Genomic DNA, 18,300 nt, shown 5'->3' with positions numbered 1-18,300 from the left:
TCACATTTTTGCTGTTTTTACGATTTTTTCAATGGAAACACCAAAAAAAGTATTTACAAAATGCTTTTCAAAATGCCTGGTTAGTACCCTCGTCTGTGGGTCTATCTCTGCACAAACATATCTGTGTATTTAGTAAACAATCTAGCAGCTGGCTCCTATACTAAACCTAAAGTCTTTTCTTCTTCATCTTCTTTAGACGGATCTACCCACCAAGAATTTTGTACCGTAGTGTTCCTATTCTAAGTGGAAATAACATCTGATTGTGCAGATGTGGCTCGTTGAACTTCCTAAAACACAATCGGTCTTGAATGCAACATCCAAATTCAGTTTCAAGCTTTCTTCACTGACTGCAATTTGTTTACCCACTAAATGAAGAAAAATATATTGTTACAAAAGAAAACTTTAACAAAATACCCTAAAAAACAAATTTCAAGCTGATCCATTGAACAATTTGTTGATCACACTTCCAAAAGTTAAATTGTTCTTCATCGGACGACCCAAATTCAACTTTCAAGCTCTTGAAAACAGGTTTGTATTGCTGCATTTTAGGAGTAGATTTGATTGAATAGTTCGCGATAACGTCCTGTAAGTAAGGAGCGACTCGACTCAAATAGTAAATGAAACACTAAAACGAGATTTTGATTTCTATAGATGCATCAAAAGAATTAACTTATTGTGATGATTCTAAATATATAGGATTCATTATGCTTAGTAATATCCATGAACAGCTAAGATCCTGAGAAACTTTGCCACAAATTCAACGTTTCAGAGAACACTGCTGTAGAGGGTATCTGTATTTATTATTATGTTTATAATTTTGGTTCTTCCCAGGTGATCGTAATGAGCTAATGAAAACCAGACGAGGAATCATTTGAATGGAAATTAAAATTTCTACTGCCCTTTTTAAGTAACTGAAAAACTGGAGGGCAAAAACTGTCAAACATGGATTAATGATCAAAAAATTAGACTTTACAGACCCCATGGAAGGTTAGTAAGTTATGGAACTTGCCCGCTGTTTAGGTATAGTATTTGCTACTAGGATTTAAACAGACATTTTTTCGGGGGGTAGAGGTAAGTTTTCTGGTGGGGGGATTTTCACGAAGAGAATTTTCCATGGGAAGGAAGGTTTCCAGGGGTAAAAAAATCTAGGTGAAATTTGAGGGGGGGATTTTTATTGAAATAAACTCTCCATAGAGAATCTTCCGTGGGAGATTTTCTCAATAAAGAAGTCGTCCGTGGGAACAACTTTCCACGGATGTAGCTTTCCGGCATAATTTAAAAACAATCAGGAATTAAAGTCTTACAAATACAAGTGGGCTAAGAAGAATTATTCAGTTGGAATCGTCCGGTAGAAATTTTCCGAGGGGAACTTACAGCGAAAATGGAATTGTCGGGAAGGAATTTTCCTGACGGGGCGGGGGAAATTACGTGGGAAAATCTTTCCATGGAGGGATTTTCCGCAGAGAAAGGGGATTTTCCATGGAGGAGGTTTTCCCAGCATAGTTTAAAGAGGATCAGAAACGAAATTAAAAAAAGCGTTTTCAACCGAAGTAAGGAGCAACATTAAAACTTAAAATAGACAGAAATTATTACGCCTATAAAGGGGCTATCCCCTCCTCAATATCTCACTATTCACGCTAAATTTGAACTTTTTGTCTCAATTGATTAAGAGGGACTTCTGAAACACAAAGACCAGTTTTATAGAATAAGAAGTGTTTTAGTTGTACTAAAAATGTGATATTGAATCCTGATTCAACACCTTCAACACCTCAGCAGCCCCCTAAACGCAATATTTTCTCTTCGTTTGAGTTTTTAATTCTGCCTCTTGCTTTCAGTTGAAAAAAAAACTTGTTTTTCTATTTTATATTTATCAGACACAAATATAGTTTTTCTTCAAACTATTAAAAAAGTTTGCTGTTAAAAGGGCTAGAATGAGACAGAGTAGAATAATTACAGGTCTTCAAATAAAGTTCCACCAAGTTCAACCTGCGAGACTACTATGTATTTTGGTAAGTTGCAAAGATTGAACATCTGTGGTGAACAAATTTTCAGCCGAGTATATTTAAAGTTGAGAGTAGAAGTTTTTACTCAACTTTTTATTTCTTTGCGATCTTGGCAAATAAATAAAGAACTTAATATAAGATTTGTTAAAAGAGAGGATTATATTGAACCCACCTGTTGGTTTGAAACCCTAAAAACCCATCTATCAAACCCATTTGTTTGTTCTAAAACTCATCTATCAGCCCTATAAATAAAAGCTCAAAAGACGCAACAGTAGGGGAGAAAATTACGTAAATGGTTTACAGTGGAATGACAGACCCAGCGTTTCTTAAGAATATTGCCATGAAGTTTGTCATACAATTGATCTTGATATCATACAGTTCGTGGTAACGAACTGTAAGTTGGGAGCGATCCGGCTCAATAGTTAACGTAACTCTAGAAAATTGAATTTTGATACCAATAGATATAACAGAAGAATAAGATATTTATGTTGATTTCGAATATATGAGTTTCATTAAGTTTAATGCTACCCATCAAAGGTTACGAGCCTGAAAAATTTTTTGTCTGATTTTCTAAAAAGGGGGGAAACACCTCCTAAAAATCATAGCACCTTAATGAAAATTTCACCACCAGAATAGGCGAAGCAGAGAGCCTTGTTGTACGGTTTTAGTTCCTATCTGTGAAAATGTAGAATTTTGTATTTTACCAGAAGAAAGATCAAAGATGTGTGTTGTTTTTGTTTTTTGTTGTTTTTTTTTTCCAGGAGTGACCGTATTGACCCATTGAGCCCAGAATTTCGGGAGCGAGTTCATTCTGATTGAAATGAAAAGCTTTAGTACTTTTTTAAGTGACCAAAAAAATTGGAAGGCAACTTGGCCACCTCTCATGCCACTTTTCCCCAAAATTGTCCTATCAAAATTTTGAGATAGCTTTTTTGTTCAGCACAGTTGAAATGCTCAATAACTTAGTCTTTGGAGATAACATGACCCCGTGGCCAGTGGGGTAAGGTCTTTAAGTCATGAAATGTGCCTATTGTTTACGTATAATTTTTATTATTAGTAAGCATACATACATTTTTAGAGTGGGGAGGAAAGGGCGAATTTCCTGCTGGGGATTTCTCAATGGAAGAATTTTTCACGGAGAGGGAAGTTTCCACGGGGTGATTTCTTCAGGGGAAATTTTATACTCGGGGAATTTGTCAGAATTCCTATACGAAATTTCTTTATATATCTTGTTTCCTCTTTACTGACTGAATTACGTGGAGATCTTAAGGGTACTTGTCCAGCATAAAATTTCACCGGGATTGAATTGTCTAGAGGATGTTTCCGCGGGGAAAGGAATTTCTGGCCAATTCTTTAAAAACGACTCCTGAAACACAAGGGTCATTTAATTAAAATAATAAGTAATTTTTTTTAAGTGCAGAAAAACTTTTGCGTCAAGAGCCAAGTGTTGAGGAGGGGCAACCCCCCTCATATATGTGATAATTTCTGTTCATTTTTAGTTTTAATGTTGCTCCTTACTTTCAGTTAAAAAAAAGTGTATACATAATAACTTATTTGAGACTTTTTAGACTTTTGAGAGACTTTTTAAACTTTTTAGAATGTCCATTTAGAAAATTGTCCGGCATAAACTTTCACCAGAATTGAATTGTCTAGAAGATATTTCCGCGGGGAGGGGAATTTCTCCATGAAGGTGGGGCCAATTCTTTAGAAATGACTCCTGAAACAAAATGGTCATTTAATTAGAACAATAAGTTACTTTGTTTAAAAGTGCAGAAAAACTTTTGCGTCAAGAGTAAAGTGTTGAGGAGGGGCAACCCCCTTCATATATGTAATAATTTCTTTTCATTTTAAGGTTTAATGCTGTTCCTTACCTATAGTTATTAGACCCCAGATTTTACAAAATGTAATTATTATTTATTCTATCCATTTACCAAAATATGAATTTTCGATGAAACACAGTGAGGTTTACCAAGCAAAAGCGGCCAATAAGCATCGCTATTTCAGTTCCGCCTGATACTACCTACGGGAAATAGAAGTAAGTGACATTGTCTTAGAAAATCTCTTGGAAAAGACTCTTAAGAATAGGTACCTATTAAAAAAAAATAATTACTAGTGTTAGATTTCCACCACTGTAAAGCAGGAAGGTTTATTTGTTTATTTTAAATACCGGTTATTTTAATTACCAGCCGAAAAGACGAATTTTTCAAGTTTGGAATGGAATACGTGAAAGCTAGAGATTCACTCACACTAAGGCATTTTCTTATCGAGCGAGTTCCAGGAAATCTAACTGTCAAAACTTATGCGACAAGTGTCAAAGTCTAACTCTTATAATCCCTTCTTCTTTTCCCTTGCCAAAATATAAATATGTACAATAAAATGTGAATGTGCAATAAAAGTCACTTCAATCCTTAAAAGTGATTATTATATTGTCACAAATAAATTATGACATTACAATATGTCAATTATGACATATTATATTGTCAACTATGTTAATTATGACGAAATAAAATTATATATCCTTGTCGGGCAACCGTCTAGGGCCAAGCAAAAAGTAGGCCACCTTCAAATGGGTTGGGACAATGTCACAAGGAAAGATTTAAAGGATATGGAAACTTTTCGGGAGGGCGTAAAGAGGATGACTTCGAATAGATTGGGATTGAGGAGGAGCGTGCGTACCTGGATTGCCTCAGGTGGCTTAGTGCTGTAGTGGGTTGTTAGAAGAAGTAGTATAGTGAAATCAGCATTAGAAATACAAGCCTAATGGAAATGGGCTTCTATCGTGGAACTAACTATTACTAAAGCTTGTATTAACAATTTTTACTGCTCTAGAATGGTTGATCTTTAATAACCCCAACAACTCACCGGCCGAGCTTTAAAGCGACATTCAAATTATTTGCTTTCTCTTCCTAATAGTTTTGCAGTGCGCTGGTGAGAAGACTTAGCTTTCTTTGTCCGTTCAATGCAAAACTGAAGTAAAAGCATAACATCTATTCAAGAAGTCTATGAGGCAAGGGGCTGTTAGATTCTTTTTATGAGAGTACAAGAAGAGGTCTTCAGGATTCACCCCCCCCCTGCCCCTTAATTGACTGACAGACAATTTTCACTGAAAAGCCACGAATGTCAGATAAAAATCCTTGTTGTGTATCAGCCTCCCTTTGTAAAATAAATGTCTTTTTTTCCTAGTCTGAGAGTTCACTATAATTGCTAACAATTAATTATTGTTTGTTCCTTTTAGCATCTTCAGAGCTACTTCACTTATCTACTTCTAATTCTCTATTTGTTTCTTGTAGTTATTCTGCTAGACTCTTCTAAGCATTACCTTCCTCACATCTTGATCTTCTAACTGAGATAAGGCACAACTTCCTTTTATAATGTTTCTTTGTTTATCATTCAGTCTTGCAGACGAGATTGATATAAATTAGACGATTGTCATAATCATTATTAAAATACACCATTGTAAGCTCTCATGTCGTCATTGGAAAATGCTGGTTTACTAACTAACAAGAAGAAAAGAACCTCTAATTTTGCTGAGACTTGCGAACCAAGGTTTTCTGTTTTTGAATCTGACTGCTTACTTTGTAAAAAATAAATAAGGACATAGTGAGCAATGTCTTTCTATTAATATCCTTGTTTCCGGAACGGGCAGTATTTCTTGTGGAAAATATTAATTTTGATCATTTTGTGTAGACAAGGTCTTTTGATAAATAACTGGATGAGATTCAGCAAGAAATGCTGAAATTAGATTAACAAAGCCCCATCCCCCCAAAAAAAATTGACAAATGACATGAGATATGAAATGCAAAAGATGGGTGGAAAAAAAATATAAGTACACAGTCTTGAAGATTAAGATTACCAAACCATTCCAAATGGACAAATCTTTCTTCTGATTGGTGTACCTATGCACAAATTATAGAAATATAGGACTAGAGGCAAAAGGGTTGCCTATGAGTTTTGGAAATGATATTTTACTGCAGTGAGTGAAATTATTGGGTAATAAAACTTCCAAAGACCGTTCAGTAATATTTTAATTAGTCTCAGAAAAAGTATTTTGGCTATAAAAAAGAAAAAAAAACACTCTCAAAACGATAAAAAACACCCAAACCGCAGTAATATCTCCTCCACGGATATTGTGGTAACCCTATCCCACCATTCCCGTGACATCCCTATCCCACCATTCTCGAAACATCCCTATCCCTTCATTCCATGACTGCCAGCAGATGCATGTTACATCTTAGGGAATGTTTCTAGGAGATGCAGGTGCGTGTTACGTTTTCTGAGTTTCTGAGTTCTTTATTTAACATTAAAATCCATAAACAAAAAATTACTTCAAGACAATCTCCCCCACAAGGCTCCATGGCCGGGAAAGAACAGGGGAGAAAAAAATACCAACAACAAAAAATATAAACAAAAACCAAAAAACAAAATTGAGTCGCCCACCTTAATAATCTCCAAAAAATGACAAGCTAGGCAGGGGGTAGCACATGAATTCACTAACTCAATTAAATATCCAACTCAATCCAGAGACATCAACTCCAAGGGAAACCGGAATAAAAAATAAAGAGACAAAAAAACAAAAAAAGAAAAACAAAAAACAACAAACAAACAAAATTATTTACTAGCTAAAAAATCTCTAACATAATTTTTGAACATACCAAACGAGTGGCAGTTTCGTACGAACTCTGGAAGCGTGTTCCAGATCCTGTTGCAAGCTGTCAGAGGGTTGAAGTCAGACCTCACTGACGGTGTGTGAAGAACCAGTAAATTGTTGGAAGTGAGGAGATGATAAGTCGATTGATCAGAAACAAAAGATATATTATTACATAGGACAGCAGGAAGATGGCCGTGCAACTGTAAAAAACCGAAAGAAGAACAAGAAAGAAAATAGAGAGATTTCAAATCAAGCAAGGGTTTAAGTGAAAAACGGTTAGTTTCCTGAATAAGAGTCCTTGCTTTATCATAAAGTTTTGAAAGTGGCTTCAGAGACGAGGGAAAAGTTGACATCCATATAACAGAACAATATGAAACATAAGACTGAACTAGGCTGCAGAACAAGAGTCTAAGAATCGACCCTGGAAATATATATTTGAGCTTTCTAAGGATTCTGAGACTCCTGGAGACTTTCATTTTAATCAGGTCAATATGATGCTTGAACGAAAGATTTTCGTCAAGCAAGATGCCTAGGAATCGAACGTAACGATCCTTAGATCTACTTAGAGAACCTCTTGATGCATTTATTTCATTTAAATCAGGGCAAGCCTTTGAGACTCTGGAGAAAATGAGAAAACATGACTTTTCGACATTTAAGGCAAGATAATTTACATCAAACCACTGGATAACTCTTTCAAAAAGGGCTATCATCCTTGAACGAAGATCAGACTCAGTTCTAACAGTTGTGCAAAGAGTACTGTCATCAGCAAAAGCAATAAGTGTATCCGGTAAGGACAAACTCTTGTCACAGCTAGTGACGGATACTGGTTGACAAGGACGACAGCAAATGGTAGGTTTTAAATTTTTAACCGCATTAATAAGGTCATTGACGTAGATTAAAAAGAGTATCGGCCCAATGACAGATCCTTGTGGAACACCAGACTCTATTCCAGAAGGATTAGAAAAGTCCGGATGAACTGAGATGACTCGACCAGATAAGAATCGACCAGACGTAATAGGGAGGTTTACTTTGATTGCTATATAATAGAGTTTGGCTGTAATATAATAGTTTTTTTTATTGCTATATAATAAGGTGTGGTAAAGTCCAATAGTCAAGTGGTGGAGTTTTATTAAGTCATTATTCTTCAAGGCGTTTTTTCAAGATATATCAAAACATTTCAAGAAATTTATAGACATCTTCTTGAAGACATATTTCAGGATTTCATTGCTTGATATGTAATAGGGGAATGTTTACTTATGTTAAGAATGACCCATTCACACAGGACTTGTTTCTTCAGGGCCCGTGGAGAATCTCTGCTTATTACTGAAGAGGGTACACGCGTGGAACTTTACGTAATGACGATGTACAAGTGGTATGTTACATATTACTTTAAAAGATTTCATTTTCTTTTACGGCTTTTTTATTTTTTTTTTTGTTTTTTTTTTATTTTTTAAGTTTCATTTTCTTTTAAGACGTTTTCTCTGGGAACCCTTATACTCCAAAAGTTATATGACCACATCAGGATTCGAAAGGGATTCCCCTTCGAAGGAACGGATTGTAACCAGTAGGACTATGAAAGGCTTTCTAAAACTATGATTTAGAAAATAATTTCTGCAAGTTAACTTATTGCACACAAGGAAAATCCCTTGTTGGGCATACTAGAATGATCAAATGGATTGTGCGTTCCCATGCGGCTGCGAAAATTGACCTGCAGAGGGGAAAGTCGATTAATAGAAAATTCCTAGATTTAGTACGCGCTTGCATTTTAAGTAATACTTAAGAAAGTGTTACCAGATTATATTGGTGCTTGTTCATAACACTTTTTTTTATTAATAGAGGCTTTTACCCTAGTAGAACTTGAATTTGCATTTCTGGAGTGATTGACAAACCAAATAGAGATTAAGTCCTTATCGAATGAAAGAATACCAAGGAAAAATTTATAGGCTGAATTGTTTGCAAGTAATTTAAAAGGGAGGGGGATTCTCAGGAGGGAATTTGACGGGAAGGAATTTGACTTTTAGGCTATATTTCATACAGGGCAAGCCACATTTACCGGCATTATTCAAAAAACAAACAGAAAATATTCCACATATGAAGGATTGCCCTTTTCTCAATAGTTTTCTCTTTGCGCTAAGGTTTGGGTGTTTGTCCCAATTTTTTTTCAAGAGTCTACTGAAACAAGGGGGCTGTTTAACTAGAATAGGAAGCTTTTTTAAAAGTGTTAGTAGCTCTAGTGTAAACATCAAAGTATTGAGGAGGGAGCAACCATTCATATACTGAATAAATCTGCAAAATTATTATACAAAACTTGTTTTAATTTTCCATATGCGGCGAGCCAAACTCGAAACTACATTAGCTGAAAAATGTTTGGAAATTAAATATTTTTTTAAACTGAAACTAAGGAGCGAAATTAAAACTTGAAACGAACAGAAATTATTTTGTTTATGAAAGGGGCTGTTTCCTCCTTAATGCCACACTCTTTGCGCTAAAGTTTGTATTTTTTTTTTTTTTTTTTTTTTTAAGGAGAGTTATGAAAAAGAGTCAAACTTAAGCCTGAAAAGAGTGAGGCGTTGAGAAGGGGACAGCCCCTTTCTAATACTGAATAGTTTCTGTTTGTTTTAAGTTTTGATGTCACTCCATACTTTCAGATAAAAAAAAAGCTTATTTTTATTTAATTGCACATGAAATTGAATGTACGTGTGTATTTTTCTTGTCTGCATTACTATACCGTTCATCCCATCTCCAAGAAACTATAATGAGTTGTTGAATACAATTTTGCGAAGCTTTATAATGAAAATTTGCTGCCTCCCCCGCATCCCACCAAGGCTCTCTTAATTCATTTCACGCCGATTGAAATTATAGACTCCTCAAAAAAAGAAATTTCTCTTCCTTTCCACTCACAATATTGATCCTTTCTTGATATTCAAGTAACTTCTTAGTTAATTATGAATTCTGTCATATAACACACTTCCGAATAATTTTTTCTTATCAGGAAGCTCTCTCAATTCGGCATTCAAAAATACCGTTAATTTCATGTAATTTTCATATGTAAAAATACTATCGGCATTTCCCATGTAGGAAAAGATTTCCAAGGGGGAAAGCATGGCATGTGCTCAAGCAGGCATGCAAGCATGAAAACTGGTGTATGTGTTTAACTTATTCAGTGTACTGTTTCTTGATTTATAAACTTGATTCGCTAACGAGCGAGAATTGTCGGGGTGTGGGAATGAGTGGAATTTCCCTGGGGACTTTTTGCAAGTGAGATATTTTTTCTGGGGTTAATTTTCAATTACTGTTTACTTAAAAACCCTATGTTTATTAATACGCAATTGGGTATTTTCCGGGGGGAGAATTTTCCGTCGAGATGAATTTTCCACAGGGAAAATTTTGAATTTTTTGCGGGGGAAATTTTAAGGGGGATGTGTTCTTTTCCCTTTTATGGGCTCCTTTCTTTTTAGGTGGCAGCAATGCGCAAGGGGTAAGCTGGCTACGTAATAAATATGTCTCTATTACTCAAACATTCTTTTAGTTAATTGCATTTTTTTTGCATTCACTTGCTAGGGAATGATGATAATCCCTTTTTACTAGGTTGCCATTACCTTGGAAACCATAATCAGCTAAAACTGTAGCAACATAATATTCTGCCATGGAATGTCGTTCTTTCAAGCTACCTGTTATATTTGCCCCGCAATATCCCGTTAAAACTCTTTAAAGAATAAAGAACAGTTGATGGAGCTGAGATTGGTCGATTTGGCCCAACTTAGAAAAATGGTGCCTTAAAAACACATTTTCTCCATATTTCCATAACAGAAGCAACTTTACCTTATTTTTTCAAATTGAAAATTCAACGGACTAAATAATAACAACATTGGATGCAAAGAAAGTGGAATAAAAGCAAAGACACAAGTTAAAACCTCGAACGATAGGAAATGGCATCATATATATATATATATATATATATATATATATATATATATATATATATATATATACTAGCTGTTGGGGTGGCGCTTCGCGCCACCCCAACACCTAGTTGGTGGGGGCGCTTCGCGCCCCCCCCAAGCCCCCCCGCGCGCGTAAGTCGTTACGCGCCATAATAGTTACGCGCCATTGTAGTTGTGTCCCTATGTCCCACCTGTGAATATAGATAGATATATATATATATGGTTTTAACTACGTAAAACTTGCGAATATACAACATTCTTTGCTGTCCCATTGTCTTTGCATATAAATAGATTGTCAGGTTTACCGACTCTTGAACATGCAACATATAATGGTCCATGGGAAAACAATCTGTATTCAGATCTATACCTCATGATTCTAATGATTGCCCTTGAGCTTTGTTGATGGTGATTGCTAATCGACCATTCCCTGTCCCGGTGTCCCGGTCGTCATTTACATCCCCCTGTTTCCTCCGGTGTCCCCGTTGTAGTTGTGTCCCTGTGTCCCGGTCGTCATTTATATTCCCTGTGTCCCGGTCGTCATTTGTATCCCGGTGTCCCGGTCTGTATATACATTCGTTTTTTAGTTTTGTTTTTCTCCTTTATTTTTTTCCTTTTTTTTTCTTTTTTAGCTTATTTAGATTTTTAGATTTTTTAGTTTTTTTATTAGTTTTTAGTTTTTTTTTCTTTTTAGTTTTTTTGTCCCGGTCGTCATTTATATCCCCCTGTTTCCCCCGGTGTCCCCGTTGTAGTTGTGTCCCTGTGTCCCGGTCGTCATTTATATTCCCTCTGTCCCGGTCGTCATTTGTATCCCGGTGTACCGGTCTGTATATACATTCGTTTTTTAGTTTTGTTTTTCTCCTTTATTTTTTTCCTTTTTTTTTCTTTTTTAGTTTATTTAGATTTTTAGATTTTTTAGTTTTTTTATTAGTTTTTAGTTTTTTTTTCTTTTTAGTTTTTTTGTAGTTTTTACCTTCTTTTTAGTTTTGTTAATTTTTTTTTTTACTTATGTCCTGGTCGTCATTTATACTCCCTATGTCCCGGTGCTTTGTTGATTGCTAATCGAACATTCCTTTTGTCCTGGTCGCTTTCTCTTTGAGTGTCGTCATTTATTTTTTTCTTTTTTAGTTCTTTTAGTTTTTACCTTTTTTAGTTTTTTTTAGTTTTTTAGATGAAAATTTTTTTTAGTTTTTTCCTTTTTTTCTTTTTAGTTTTTTATTGGTTTTTACCTTTATGTTAGCTTATTTTTCAGTTTTTTCCTTTTTTTATTAGTTTTTAGTTTTTTTGTAGTTTTTGCCTTTTTTTAGTTTTTTCAGTTTTTTTTTAGTTTTTTATTGGTTTTTACCTTTATTTTAGCTTATTTTTCAGTTTTTTCCTTTTTTTTATTTTTTTTTAGTTTTTAGTTTTTTTAGTTTTTTACCTTTTTTTAGTTTTTTTAGTTTTTTTAGTTTTTTAGCTTTTTTATTTTTTTTATTAGTTTTTAGTTTTTTTTGTAGTTTTTGCCTTTTTTTTAGTTTTTTTAGTTTTTTAGCTTTTTTATTAGTTTTTAGTTTTTTTTGTAGTTTTTGCCTTTTTTTAGTTTGACAACTTATTTTTATATATATAGATAGTTTTTTTTTTTTACTTATGTCCTGGTCGTCATTTATACTCCCTGTGTCCCGGTGCTTTGTTGATTGCTAATCGAACATTCCTTTTGTCCTGGTCGCTTTCTCTTTGAGTGTCGTCATTTATTAGTTTTTTCCTTTTTTTCTTTTTAGTTTTTTATTGGTTTTTACCTTTATTTTAGCTTATTTTTCAGTTTTTTCCTTTTTTTTAGTTTTTTTTTATTTTTTATTTTTTTTAGTTTTTTACCTTTTTTTAGTTTTTTTAGTTTTTTTAGTTTTTTAGCTTTTTTACTTTTTTTATTAGTTTTTAGTTTTTTTTTGTAGTTTTTGCCTTTTTTTAGTTTTTTCAGTTTTTTTTTTAGTTTTTTATTGGTTTTTACCTTTATAGTTTTTTTAGTTTTTTAGCTTTTTTATTTTTTTTATTAGTTTTTAGTTTTTTTTGTAGTTTTTGCCTTTTTTTAGTTTTTTCAGTTTTGACGTCACCTAATCCAGTTTTTTCAGGTGACGTCACCTGACACATCCATCCATCCATCCACAGACAGACAACTTATTTTTATATATATAGAAGATTGACAAAATCAAACATAAAACATTCTGTTATATTTTCCATCCAGTATTCCCTGAAGAATCTTTAAAAATGAGGAAGAATTGATCAAAAATAGCATGCTGTTATGCATTTTTCTATTTCCGTTTTTAAGAAATAGCGTCCTCCATGGGGGAAGTCTCCGCGGGAGAGACTTTCCTTTGAGGGAGGGGGGGTCTATGGGAAAAAATTTCACGGAGAGAATCTCAAGAACAATTTGAAAAACTATCAGAAATTAAATAAGTGATAATTTTTTTTTTCAAATGAAAGCATATTAAGGAGAACTTTCCAGGCAGCATTGTCCGCAGGAAATTTTTAGAGTGGATTTTCCTTTTTCTGTTATAATTTACTATTATATTTTTTTCTCCTCTCATATTGATCTTAAAAATGCAAGTTTCTTTTTTAAATACTGGGAAGGACATTAAACAGTTTATTGCTTGAAATGGGGCTTGAGGGCAAATATCTGCAGAGGGCTATCCTTATTAAGAATAACTACTCTTGTTAAGGATACCTTTTAAGAACAACGATCCACATAACGATCCCTTTGACTCGGGGGAGGAGACCCACCCTCAAAAAAAGTCCAGGAATCCTAAGGGAAATTTTATCATCAGGCTCAGCAGATCAGACAACCCTACTGTTTAGGTTTCAAGGTCCCATCTACAAAATGTGGAAAATTGCATTTTTTTTTTCGTCTGAAGGAAAATCACAGATGTGTGTTCTTTTTTTGGCGTGCATGTTTATTTTTGTTTTCCCCAGTGACAATTGTAAAGAAACAATGGCTGTAGAATGTCGATTGAGGGCTCTTCCTCACAGAAAATGAAAATTTTACTGCCCATTTAAAGGGACAAAAAATGTTGGAGAGTAACTAGCCCCGATCCCAAGCCCTTTTTAAAGTCGTCCGATCACAATTTCGAGATAGCCATTTGGTTCAGCATAGTTTAAAGATTCAATAACTATGCCTCTGAAAATGTTATGACTCTGAACAGTTCCTGAGGAAATAGCTGTAGGTTGTGAAATTTGCAAATTGTTTACATAGGTTCTTTTAATATAACCAATATGTACAAAATATTAGGTAACTCAAGGCTGGGAGCGTAGCTCGAATGCAACATATACCGTAGTATTTGTTATTGGGATGCATATTTTAATTTTTGCCGGGAAGGGAGGTTATATGGGGATGACTATAAACGGGAAGAATTTTCTGTGAGGAGGGAAGATTCCGGGGGTCGATTTATATAGGGGAGACTTTACTTGGGGGGAAGTAGCCAGAATTGGTATGCGAATTCTTTTTTTTCTTACTTACTCTTTGGCGGCTCATTTTTATGGCACTTGTTATTTACCAAGTGACATGTAGCGATCGTAAATTCTGTCGGTCTTTCGGTCAGTCTGTCCCGGTTTTGCTAGTTTAGGCACTCCCAGATAAGCTAGGACGATGAAATTTGTTAGGTGTATCAGGGACCAGACCAGATAAAATTAGGAATAGTCGTTTTCCCGATTCGACCATCTGGGGGGGGGGGGAGTGGGGGGACGGTTAGTTCGGAAAAATTAGAAAAAAGAGGTATTTTTAACTTACAAATGGGTGACCGGATCTTAATGAAATATGATGTTTAGAAGGATATCGTGTCTCAGAGCTCTTATCTTAAATGCCGACAGGATTTGGTGACATTGGGGGGAGTTGGAGGGCGAGACCTAAAATTTTGGAAAACGCTTAGAGTGAAGGGATCGGGATGAAACTTGGTGGGGAAAACAAGCACAAGTCCTAGACACGCGATTGACATAGCCAGAACGGATCTGCTCTCTTTGGGGGAGCTGAGGGGAGGGTTAGTTCTGAAAAATTAGAAAAATGAGGTATTTTTAACTTACGAAGAAGTGATCAGATCTTAGTGAAACTTCAGATTTAGAAGGACCTTGTAATTAAGATCTATTATTTAAAACCCGATCGGATCCAATGTCATTTGGGGAGTTGGGGGGGGGTAGCCGGAAATCTTGGAAAAATCTTAGAGTGGAGAGACGGGGATGAAACTTGGTGGGAAAAATAAGCACAAATCCAAGATTCGTGGCTGACATAGCCGGGCCAGATCCGCTCTCTTTGGGAAGTTGGAGGGGGGAGGGTAATTCGGAAATTTGAGGCTTAGAAGGATGTTGTGCTTCAAGGCTCTTATTTTAAATTCCGAAAAGATCTGGTGACATTGGGGGAAGTTGGAGGGGGAAACCGAAAATCTTGGACGTGAAAATTGAGATATCTTTATCTTACGAATGGGTTATTGGATCTTAATAAAACTTGATATATAGAAAGACCTTATGTCTCAGATGCTCCATTTTTAATTCGTGTCAGATCTGGGGACATGGGGGCTGGAAGAGAGAAACAGAAATCTTGCAACCAAAAATCTTGGAAAACGCTTAGAGTTGAGAGATCGGAATGAAACTTGATGGAAAGAATAAACACAAGTTCTAGATACGTGAATTGACATAATTGGAACGGATCTGTTCTCTTTGGGGGAGTTAGCGGGATTTCCACTGCTTTGGCGAGTTCGGTGCTTCTGAATAAGCTAGGACGATGAAAATTGGTAGGCGTGTCAGGAACCTGGATAAATTGACTTGATAAAGTCATTTTCCCTTTTCGACCATCTGGGGGGCTGAACAGAGAGGAAAATTTATGAAGAAATGAGTAATTTTTAACTTACGAGTGTATGATCGGATCTTAATAAATTTTGATATTTAGAAGGACCTCGTGTCTCAGAGCTCTTATTTTAATTCTCTCATTTAAATTCTTATAACCCTCTGATTTTACTTTTAAATTAGTCTATCGATTCTTAGAATTTCGCTAGAGCCCATGCCATATGAGCTCTTGGCTCTTCTGACCTCGTCACATGTGCCATATTAGCTCTTAGCTCTTTTTAAGTGTCGAGATGCTCCGAGAGAAATGTCCAGAGGAAACTTTCAGTGGGTTTTAAATTGCCTGGAGAATTGCCCCGTGTTTGGGGGAATTTTCTTCGGGAGAAATCCACCATGGGGAAAGTCTCAGCGGAAAGAATCTTCCATTGAGGGTGGAAGGGGGGGGGGGGTTCCGGAAAACTTTTCCACGGGGGAGAATTTCCGGAGTGATTGGAAAAATTATTAGAAATAAAATAAAAACGTCAGTAATACCTAAATAAAAAGAAATAGAATAAGTGTCTTTGCAAATAAAAGTAGGCAAAGGATAATTTTTTGAGGTATATTTGTCTGCAGGAAATTTTCCAGGAGTAATTATCAGTAAGGACGGATTTATCTTGGGAAACTCTATGGGGAAATGTTTCACGTAGGAGGACTTTCCAAGGATACTCTTCTTATGGGGAGGATTTTTCACGCAGGAAGGAGGGTGATATCCTGGCATTATTTGAAAAACGATCTGAAATTACATATTAAAGATAACTTTTTTTTATCTGACAGTAAAGAGCAACATTAAAACTTAAATAGGACAGAAATTCTTCTGTATATGAGGAAGGCTGCCCCCTCCCCTCAATATTTTGCTGTTTAGGCTAAAGTTCAACTTTTTGTTTTAATTCTTTAACAACGACTCCTAAAACATAAGGGCCGTTTAGTTAGAATAAGAAGTCTTTCTTTAAGTACTAAGAATTCTTTAGCTTGAGGAGTGAGGGGTTGAGGAGGAGCTTCTCCCTTATCTACGGTATAATTTTTGTTCATTATAAGCTTTTAATAATGCTTTTTAATTTTCCCTGAAAAAACTTGTTTTTGCATTTAATCGGAAGAAAAACCGACGAATTAAATTTGTACTGAAAAAAATTAAATTAAACTCACATATTAAAGACAACTTTTTTTAACTGACAATAAAGATCAACATTAAAACATAAAGATGACTGAAATTCTTCCATATATTAGAAACACTGCCCCCTCCACCTCAATATTTTGCTCCTTAGGCTAAAGTTCAACTTTTTGTTTTAATTCTTCAACAACGACTCCTGAAACTTAAGGGCCGTTTAATTAGAATAAGAAGTCTTTCTTTAAATACTAAGAAAGCTTTAGCTTGAGGAGTGAGGGGTTGAGGAGGGAGCTTTCTCCTTATGTAAGGTATAATTAGTGGTAATTATAAATTTTTAATAGAGCTTTTTAATTTTCCTTGAAAAAACTTGTTTTTCCATTTAATCGGAAGAAAAGACCGACGAATTAAATTTAATCTGAAAGAAAATTTATGGGGCTGCGACTATTGTTCCTTTAATCAATTTATTCAGTTCCTTCTAAGCTAGTTGTTATATTAATGTTATATTAACTTTTTAGAGAATGAGGAAGAATAGGTCAAATGTTGCATGTTGATGTTCATTGCCTTATTTCTGTTTTTGTTTTGCTCCCCTTAAATTGATTGTAAATTGATAATTTCACCTTCACAATACTGGAGAGGAGATAGAACTTTAAATTGGTTGAAATGGGGGCCGAGCATAGTCTCTAGTCGCCTTGGGCTTGATTTTAATCAGAATTGTAAACCCACGTAACCCACGATCCCTTTGACTCTCAGAGCACTGTAATGCAAAATCTAAGCTTTTGACTAATCACCTGCAGACTAAGGGCAGTGATGTTACCCCTCCCATTTGAAAAACTTTAAAGTAGAATATAATTGAATCAAAAATAATTCAATTGAAAGTAAAGTAGTCATCTAAATTTAAACCGAACGGAAATTACTATATATATATATATATATATATATATATATATATATATATATATATATATATATACTAGCTGTTGGGGTGGCGCTTCGCGCCACCCCAACACCTAGTTGGTGGGGGCGCTTCGCGCCCCCCCAAGCCCCCCCGCGCGCGTAAGTCGTTACGCGCCATAATAGTTACGCGCCATTGTAGTTGTGTCCCTATGTCCCACCTGTGAATATAGATAGATATATATATATATATATATATATATATATATATATATATATATATATATATATATATATATATATATATATATATATATATATATATATATATATATATATATATATATATATATATATATATATATATGGTTTTAACTACGTAAAACTTGCGAATATACAACATTCTTTGCTGTCCCATTGTCTTTGCATATAAATAGATTGTCAGGTTTACCGACTCTTGAACATGCAACATATAATGGTCCATGGGAAAACAATCTGTATTCAGATCTATACCTCATGATTCTAATGATTGCCCTTGAGCTTTGTTGATGGTGATTGCTAATCGACCATTCCCTGTCCCGGTGTCCCGGTCGTCATTTACATCCCCCTGTTTCCCCCGGTGTCCCCGTTGTAATTGTGTCCCTGTGTCCCGGTCGTCATTTATATTCCCTGTGTCCCGGTCATCATTTGTATCCCGGTGTCCCGGTCTGTATATACATTCGTTTTTTAGTTTTGTTTTTCTCCTTTATTTTTTTCCTTTTTTTTCTTTTTTAGCTTATTTAGATTTTTAGATTTTTTAGTTTTTTTATTAGTTTTTAGTTTTTTTTTCTTTTTAGTTTTTTTGTCCCGGTCGTCATTTATATCCCCCTGTTT

General features: G+C 35.0%; 1 protein-coding gene across 1 annotated transcript in view; it reads right to left on the bottom strand.

Moving 5' to 3' along the window:
- Positions 1–421: 421 nt before the first annotated feature.
- Positions 422–18,300, bottom strand: part of LOC136033968 (5-hydroxytryptamine receptor 4-like) — a 106,065-nt gene continuing 88,186 nt past the window's right edge. Inside the window, exon 3 of the transcript XR_010619068.1 lies at positions 422–583. The gene's annotated coding sequence lies outside the window, so the exon portion shown is untranslated. The remainder of the gene's footprint in view (positions 584–18,300) is intronic.

This window comes from Artemia franciscana, chromosome 12, assembly GCF_032884065.1.
Source record: "Artemia franciscana chromosome 12, ASM3288406v1, whole genome shotgun sequence".
Classification (NCBI taxonomy): domain Eukaryota; kingdom Metazoa; phylum Arthropoda; class Branchiopoda; order Anostraca; family Artemiidae; genus Artemia; species Artemia franciscana.
Note: the sequence above shows the minus strand (reverse complement) of the source record. Positions and strands in the feature narration are given on the sequence as shown.